Raw genomic sequence first — 9,311 nt, 5'->3', positions numbered from 1 at the left:
TTGCTCCTGGTGTAAGGGCAATCCTCATGAATTTAATCTAGTAAAATCTTCTGAACGTTGTGTAGGGGTAGGATAGGAACTACAGGTAATAATTAAACATGCTGGCTTTATTCTCTCGTTTATAGAATAAATAAAGTAGGGCGAAAAAGGGGGGGGGGGAGGTGTGCTGGAATGCCTGCTTATTTATAAGTTCACGTGACAACAGCTGTATGGTCAGCTGAGAAGAGAGTGTGAACTATACCCCGAGGGCACGACTCTCGCTTTTCCATCAGGAACAGCTCTACTTGAAAGGTGTAGAATTGGTGAAATGGTATGATTTGAACGCCTCTACCAGCACTAATAGGTTGAAATAGGTAAATTATTTAAGAGGCGGGACCTCCGGGTACAACGTACATCTCCGAAAGGATCGAGCCAAGTGGGAAATTCGTACAAAGTGCCTTTCCCAAGTTAAGGATACAAAGTCGGACCGAGCTGAGGCTCGAATCCCCGAACCCGCAATCTCACGATAACGAGTCCGGTAGCCTAACCACTAGGCTACAACCACTAGGCTACCGACGCCACTGAACAGTAGTGAAGTGAGAGCATGATGTCTTCAAGGGTGGGGCTTTTTATTGGTGTGTGTGTGTGAGGGAGACGGGAAAGGGGTCTTATTTTATGATTTGATAAACAAAATAATATGACCAGTCATAAAAAGAGAATGCAGTTCCAACTATCTAAGACGGCTATTCATTGTCGAGAAAAAAGTGACAGTCTTAGATATGTGGCCGTTTACAAAAGAAAAAAATACGCCAGGGAGGAAATTGGAAGAGCCTTTTTTCGGGTGACTGCCTGGTACAGGTGGCCGTTAGAGCAGGTTCAAGTGTACAAGCATTACGCTACCTCAGAATTACAGTCCTATCTGCTCAGTACTTAGTTTTGAGAAATTTGACGTCAAATGTTAGGGTTTTAAAACTTTTCGAATGCAATTCTTTGAATATCTTGATAACGAATCCGAATAATGTTACGACTTTGATAAACTAGACAGAGCATTTGGTTTCGACTTCATGGTCGTATTAACTCCGAACGGCCTAAAACATCAGAGAGAACCTTGTAATTCTGAGCTAACGATAAGGCAACGCGGATACGACCAGCAGCACACGGCCGTTGTGCGAGTCGGGATTTGGGTCGCAGAACTGGTTTGTGAGATAAAAATGGGCTAACGGCTTTTTCAACACAATAGGGTTATTTTTTAAACAGAATGTCCAATTGAACATCCGTCTAAAGAAAGAAAAGATCAAGCAGGTAGAGTGCTTAACGTTTATAAAAGAATCCGAAAGCTATTGAGAATTGTCTTTCGAGGATTTAACTTAGGGTGGTCCTTACGTGAGAAAACAAGTTAACTCAGCATACACCCAGACACGAGTTAACAAATTAATAATGGATACGTTATAGCTAAATAAACAGATGAGAAGATGAATCGCCACTTTAAAAGTACAAGTTCTGTCTTGTCAGAACCTAGATCTAGTTGGGAGATATTTGAAATAAAAAATTGTTAATCTCACAACATAGTCAATCTATTCGAATGCAATTCTTTGAATATTTCTATAATGACTCCGAATATTTCTACTATTTTGATAGAGCAAGCAGTGGCGGTGGGTAGTGAAGGGCTCACGGGCTTGAGCCCCCATCTCCACCCCCAAGTCTATCCCAAGGCAAATGAAAATAACGAAATAAGCAGTTGAAACTGTTCTGATCGACCGCAATGAACACAGAGTTATCAACTTGGCGGCTTGCTCGTTTATCCAATCACTGTGGTCTCCGCTTACAACTATAGTAACCTAACAGCCAATCAAATGTCTTTGGGGATCAGCAATCAACCAGCCCGTTCCCACGGTCTCTCCTTAATGAAACCCCTCTTGTAAGAAGGTAGAAGACTTGAAAAAAATAACACTGCACAGAGGGCTCACGCTCTCCCAGCCCTAACAATGGGGTGAAAGTTTACGACACACTTTCCCCCAGTGAAACAGTTACCTATGCGCCCATTGGGCCTTTGTTAGGCGTGTTCTATTTTCTGCAACAACACGACCCAATCCACCTCATACACGGTGTGTGTTTGGAATGCTGTGTGTTTGTGCCGCTGAGATTTAACAGTTATTAATTTCATGAAACCACTTTTGAGGCAACTTTTTCATCAAATAAAAACTAATTAGAGAAATTTGGAGGTGAAACGGCTTCGTCCCCACCATTCAGAAGAATTTAACGGTGAACAAAGAGATGGCAGACAAAGGTGGCTCTTCTCGTTTGAATGGTTCTCAAAATGCCGTGGCTCGCCGTGAGTATAGAAAAACCATCACTGTGTTCTTCTTATTGCTTGCTTTTTAGTGGTAAAGAAGTGGAAGAAACCTAAGCCCCACCCAAATCTAGGTTCACCCACCGCCACTGAGAGCAAGTAGAGTATAGGCAATTGGTTTCTGATCTCATGGTCATATAGTAACTCACCCCCCCCCCCCAACTGAAGATGTCAGATGGAACTTTGTAAATCTAAGGTAGCGAGATGTCAATGGCGTTCGTATTAAGCACATTAGATTTAGATTTTATGCAGATAAACACAGAAAATAAGTAGCTGGGGAACTATCTTGAAGGTATCAACAAGAAAGCAATGCCTCTGTATGTTTTCTCATTTCATTTACACAAAATGAATATTATGTAGATAGTCATGCAAAAGCACGTAAATTCTTAAAATATCTCAAGAGCTACCACGACATGCAACAGTCGGCACTTAATGGGGCCGTTATTATATGATTATGCCGTGAACGGTATGTTTTGTGCACAGCAACACCGCGCGGCATCGTATATTATTTAATTTTACTTCTGCTCCAAGTTATATTATATGGTCACTAGAGGTCAACGTTTTATCAGCTTTAACTTCCGAGTCAAGTTTGATGAAGCAAGCAAGGCAGGGGTCTGTCGTAGCATTCACGGAAGCTGCCATAAATGAACCCGACCAGACCCAATCCGGTACTGTCAATTGGTACCGCAGAGTCTTGGCATATTTAATGTGTCTCCATCACACGATCCAATAGACCAAACTCTTTGAAATCATTCATGGCACTGGACATGATTGCAGATTTCGGTAGGGCGAGAGAAGGAGCTATGTCTTAGTACTGTGAAATAATTGCCTTTTCACTCGTTTCCCCCGCGTTTTGCCAAACCTCAACAATAGTTATAGTACGTCTGAGGTACAGTGGCAGCAAGACATGTCGTATTCAGTGGGAGACGAAACGCAATTACCATATCATTATGCCATTTTATTTTTCATACACAACTGGAATTCGTAATTTTTAAAAGTAATTCGCTGGTCGTTTTAAGCACAACGAGGCTATCCCGAAAAATTCTGTTTTGAGAAAATGAAAGGTAAAGTTTTTGGACCCATGAAATCTATCTCTGTGTATTTGTTTTCATATAATTTTTTTTCTGTGGTTATGGAGATGAGTCAGACCCTGTCAGTCGTATATCTGTCTGCCCCGCTCAATATCAGTCGTAAGGCACAGTGTGCTATTATCAGCTGCGAGGCTCGAAAGGCCAAAAAGTGACTTTCCATGACATTTTTGTTTTTTTGGATCTATTGAAAGTTTGATGTCTTCTGCTTCATTTAAGATAAAAATAAACAACTATGATCGACTATAATTATTTTAATTTGATTTATTTTGGAGGTGTGTGTGGTTTGTTGTGAGCTTGGGTGACAAGATAAAGGAATTTAGACCTAGCTAGTGTGCAGCTGTGTTACTATTTTTAGTACCATTACCTCCTGGCCACCTTTGCTTCAACCAAAGATTCTCCATTAGTGGAAAATCTTTCCTCCAACGTTCTTCATTCGCAACTATTTTTAAATGTTGACCCCTTTTCGAGCATGAATGTTCTGAATTGTAAACAACTCTGATTGGTAAAACGGAGTGAAAACAGTAACTTCTAGCTCACTTCAAGCTTGTTTACGTAAACAGCTGACAGTGTGCAGGCCCTGCTAGCTGCTTTCGTCAGTTAATCTTTCAGTTTTACACTTGGATTGATTTAAAAAGTTCGCTTTTATTGTGTTTTACAGCTTTTAAAAGATTAATTAACCTTCTTCTAGATGTCTCAGAGCAGACTCCTTAGCAAGAGACCACCTAGGCGGTCTTTGTGCATGTGTGCGTATGTGTGTTGGTGTGTTTGTATGTGTGTGTGTATGTGTGTGTATGTGTGTGTGCGCGCGCACGCACGTGTGTGTGTGTGTGTATGTATGGGTGTGTGTGCGTGTGTGTGTGTGTGTGTGTGTGTGTGTGTGTATGTGTGTGTGTGCTCTCGTGCGTTTATGGTGCCTTTGCAAACATATAATCAGGTAACGTAAACTCGGCCTTCCGAGCGCGTGGTTTCAGTGAAATGGGGGTAATTCGGATCTCTGTTTCTTTGCTCTTTTTCTATAAAAAACCAAATGCTGAACATTTTGAAAGAGTTCAGATTTTCATCGTTATAATAGTGTAAGTTGTATGTATATCCGGGTATTTGGAGCTGGAGAATCTCCGTGGAAAGGGAAGCCCCTCGCTGTCGGAATGCGAGGTCTCCCGGTTCAAAATTGACACCCATGCATTGGAATGATTTGCGGAATGATTGATGATTAAATACCGTGTTATCATTGGCCGAAAACTATACAGCTTTAAGCGTGGTTTTCCGTGATGATTATTTGGCATTTAGATAGAAAACCTTGAAACAAGGGGTCTAAGTTTTCAAAGATCATTTTTAACACGAAATGTGTAAAATACCGGCTAAAAAGGTACCAATAGAAAGAACAGTTCTTTTTCTATTAGAATAAAGTCATCGGCTAGGAATTATTTGGCATGAATCCTTCTGCAAAGATACCGGGAGCACTCAGTATACTGCAGTATTGAGTCGGCTCTCTCGCCGCGAAGGCTGGTGCGGCGCCGACCGAGACAACGCTCGTTATTATTGAAATAACGACAGATCATCGTGTTTGAGGCAATAAAATACTGATTTGTAATGATCTCACAGTCTGGAAAAATATTAGGCTTCATTTTTATGTTACAGTGAAGTGGTTGGTATATATTTCTAGTTCCTCGTCAGAAACCCGCCCTTCTTTCAGTGTCTCTGTCAAGCTAGGAAACTGAGCAAATTCTCTTCTGCCAATGTTTCGGTGAAACATTTCCAATTTCGACTAGAATGACGAAAGCATGGATTTTGCCTCCATCAGGTTGGTGTCATCCCCCTGCAGCTGCAAGCTGAACTGGTTGAACTTTGTGAAAAGATCTGTCAGGAACGAAATGTTGTTCTTGTCTTCTTTCAGTTTATTGCCGAGATCACTGTCTGTTTCTTGAAAAAAGCTCCAGCACAGAGTCATACAGGCAGAGCAATAATCATGTTAAACAGTTTCCTTTTGAGAGCCACTGGACTTCAGTGTGCAAAAGAAAGAATTGAAGGTTCTCGTCATTTTCAGTGCACAGCAGTTGGAAAAATCTCGAGTTCAAAGCGTGGACGTTGATCTTTTTCACACACAGGATGACAATGGCCAGTGTGTCATGCAGACTTTCATTCAGGTTTTTTGCCTCCAAATTCTGTCTGTGAATGACACAGCGAACAGTTATTGCTCAATGGACTGATTTCTTCAGGAAGCTAATAAATCCACAATATCGACCAGTCTTCGACGGTGCTCCATTTGTTGTACAGGCAACTATGTCGGCCAGAGGAATTTGCTTCTCCTCGAAAAATTCTAGGACCACTTTGAAAATGGACTCGACTTCGGTATCTGTTTCCAACATTTTCGCAAATAACAATTCTTGCATTATTTACCTCACCCTCTGTGAACCGATATCCAGTTGAAGGCTGAACTCACGTGTCCTTTAAGCATTTTGCACAATGATTCCTTAACATTTGCTGACATCCCATCCATACATCTTTGAACGGTATTGTCACTTAGTGGCAAGAACTTTCACCACAGGCTCGGGGCACGGTGCTGGACTGTGCTGACCACCTGTCTTATGGCAGGTAATATGAGGTCCTCACCGAGAGTGCGTGGTTTGCCTGCCTTTGCAATTAGCAGAGATAAATTATAAGCTGCTCGTAAGTCTTCATCAGCTTGTTTGACGTCGGCTGCAAACATCGATTTAATTGATTTTTATTTCTGAAAATTGATCTTTAGAGTTTTGAAGTATGCCAGATCTTTGTCAGATTTGCCGGGATGAATCATCTGTATATGGGCTTTGAGTGCTGGGAAAGAAAGTTCTTGTAATAAGTGGTATTGTAAACTATGGCTAAGTTATCAATTAAAATATTTTTTTTTGTAGCTTCTTTCCTTTCACCTTTTTTTTGGTTTCATTTCACGAAAATTTCACACCGCCCCCTTAACGCCCACCACCGCCCCCAAATCGCCCAATTTCGCCACCGCCCCCCCCCCCTGGGGGCGGTAGCGCCCACTTTGAAAACCACTGCTCTAAAACATTGACTGAGAGGGAAAATTATGGAACAAAATTCTCAGGACACATGGGCCTTTTCGTATGAAACAGATGAATTTGACATACGGCTACTTTGAAAATTTAGTGTGTGGTACCTAGTATCATGCTAATATTTTGTAGCATTTGACGTGAAATCCATTCTCGTTAAAATTTGGTTAGGTCTGGGTTTTTTGTCCACAGTTAATGAATAGTTTTCTACTTTTGTATATTACCTTGTAGTGGTATAGCCAGGATAACTGCTAAATTTAAAGTCTTTATCTCAATTCTGAGACCCCTATTGCTATTGAAACATGTTGCTCAACTTCGGAGGCCATTTTCTCCTTTTCGTGTTTCCTCACCTTGCACATTTAAAAGTTCTGTATTTTCGTCAAATATTGTAATATTTACTACATTCTTGTTTTAAATTGTAGGGAAAATGTGATAGTTTTTGAAAATAATGTTACCTCAGTTTTGAAATTTCCTTCATATGACTGATATTGACCCACAGGGACACAGTATAAAATACTGACAAATATTTACTCGATCAAAAAGAAATTAGACTAAAAAAAAGTTTGGTTCGCTCAGTTGTGCAGATGTGCAGAAAAAAGTGGTCTAGCCTAGCCAAGTGAGCATTACATTTTAAGCATTCTCTACCGAACAGATTGGTACCCTTATGTGGAACAGTACTCAAGTGAAAACTGATACAGTACAGAAAAAAATGCTTAAAAAACTTACCTGATATGAGAATATCGCAAAGTCTTAGGGGTCATTTTCAACTGTGACATGCAGTGGACTCTTCACTTGAGGTTACGGCCATTTTCTTCTGTTAGCCCATAAAAATAAATTCAAAAGTCTGCATTTTCTTTAAAAGACAAGGAGAGTTTTCTCCATAACCAAGCAAATATACACACAAATGAAACTAAACTTCTGCTATAGGTAGGGAAATGCCCACTCTTGATGAAGTCAAGATTTCTGGAATGTTGTCCTTAAAAGCGACCAGTTCAAGTCGTTCGAGAAATGTAAACGGGGTGCTACTGCGTTAAAACCCAAGGCACCGGGGGAAATAAGTATGATAAGATAAGATAAATAATTTATTACATGAGTTGTGGTGTAAGATCATGATTTATCCTACGAGTGAAATTGCCAAGTTGTAATCATGAGTTTCAACCAGTGATTACAACTTGCAATTTCACAAGTAGGATAAATCATGATCTAACACCACAACGAGTGTAATAAATTTTTTATACCATACTGACATCAGCTGGCGAAATACGTCCGTATCAACAAAGTTCAAAAGACCCGTCAATTGGACAAGAGGATCCTTTCTAGAGTCTCACATGAAAACAACATTTTCATGCCCGTCGAAGTCAGATTGAGAATTGGGGAAAATCTGGATTGTTTTCCTTTACTTTTAGCCACGCTAATTAACAAGTTGTGCTATCCGTATGTATCCCTCCACGAAACAAACCCCAAACAAAACTATCATAACGTAAATATAAGCAAAGTAATCAGAAAGTGTACGATTCAAAAGTTGAAAGAAACTGCATTAATATAAATCTAGCATGTTTTTGTTAGAATAGAGATGGCTTTGATTTTGATTTCAAACTTCGTAACCAAAACAAACCAAAGGCAAAGAGTTAGATTCTATTCTCTAGATCTAGAATCTAGATCGAGAAAATCTAGATCTAGAGTCTAGATCTAGAACTAGATTCTAGATCTTAGATCTAATGCATTGCTTTAAATTGGTCAAAGATGAAAAAAAGGCTTTTTAACAACAAAAGTTGTCAAGCTACGTGGATATTGATGTGCTAATTCTAAATATGTAGTTAGATATCTAGTTTTTGTCTATCGATTTCCGATATTCTGGATTTCTTATGGGGAGGTAAAAATATCAGAATGACAAGGGAAGTAGCTTTTATCATTTCCAAAAAAAGTAATTATCCAAGAGTGTTATACTCATATATTGACAAATATCGTATTTATCAATTACATATCGTTTAAAAGTTTAATCTTCTTTCTATTAGCCTATCTATTTGTGGTGGCCGAATTTTGCTATTCAAAAGGCTTTTTAATGGCAGCATCGATCGACATGCGGTTTTCGTCAAAAAATTCTTTAAAATATTCCCCAGATCATGGTGCCCTTGGTTTTTTCAGTTTTGAGACAGTGTTGCTTCAAAAAGCTAAATTTCTTTATTTCGCCGACCGCTTTTGTAGGCCGACACTGCTGTCTCTGTAATTTTAGAAAATCCGGAAGTGATATTTCGCGAGGCGCATTTTGTTTTGAGAGTATAGATTTAGACCTTCTGATTTTTAGCATCTCTCAAGATTTATTTCCCCATTCCAATAGAGTGAAAAGTAGGCCAATGACTTTTAGTTGATATTAAAGCACCGATCATCCATTTCATCGAAAGGGGCCCCAGCTAGTCATTTATATAGTTGATCATTTAGTATATGTAATGATAAAATTAATGTAAACGAATATTCAGAAGGCAACGCAAGTGATCTAAACAGTGGCTTTTTTTACTGTTTGATAAAGTGACTACAAAATTTCAAACCTCTGTAACTCTTTCATGATCATTTAATTTATCCAAGCTGATATAGGCCTCTAGACCTAGGGGGTGACCTAGGGTCTAGATTAGATCTAGATTCTAAGTGCCAAAGTGGTGCTATTTATTTAATTGTGTTGTAGATCTATCATTTTGTTTGATAGATCTAATTAAAATGTATTTAGTATTTAGATCTACTGTCCACCCTTTGTTTTTATCTGGTGTGCTGCTACAATGTCTGAACGGAAAAAGAAATTTCCAAACATCAGTTGTACCAATTAATTTGAAAGAGGGCAGTTTAGCTGCA

The sequence above is a fragment of the Aplysia californica genome, unplaced genomic scaffold, assembly GCF_000002075.1.
Source record: "Aplysia californica isolate F4 #8 unplaced genomic scaffold, AplCal3.0 scaffold00386, whole genome shotgun sequence".
Lineage (NCBI taxonomy): Eukaryota > Metazoa > Mollusca > Gastropoda > Aplysiida > Aplysiidae > Aplysia > Aplysia californica.
This window is presented reverse-complemented; position numbering follows the sequence as displayed.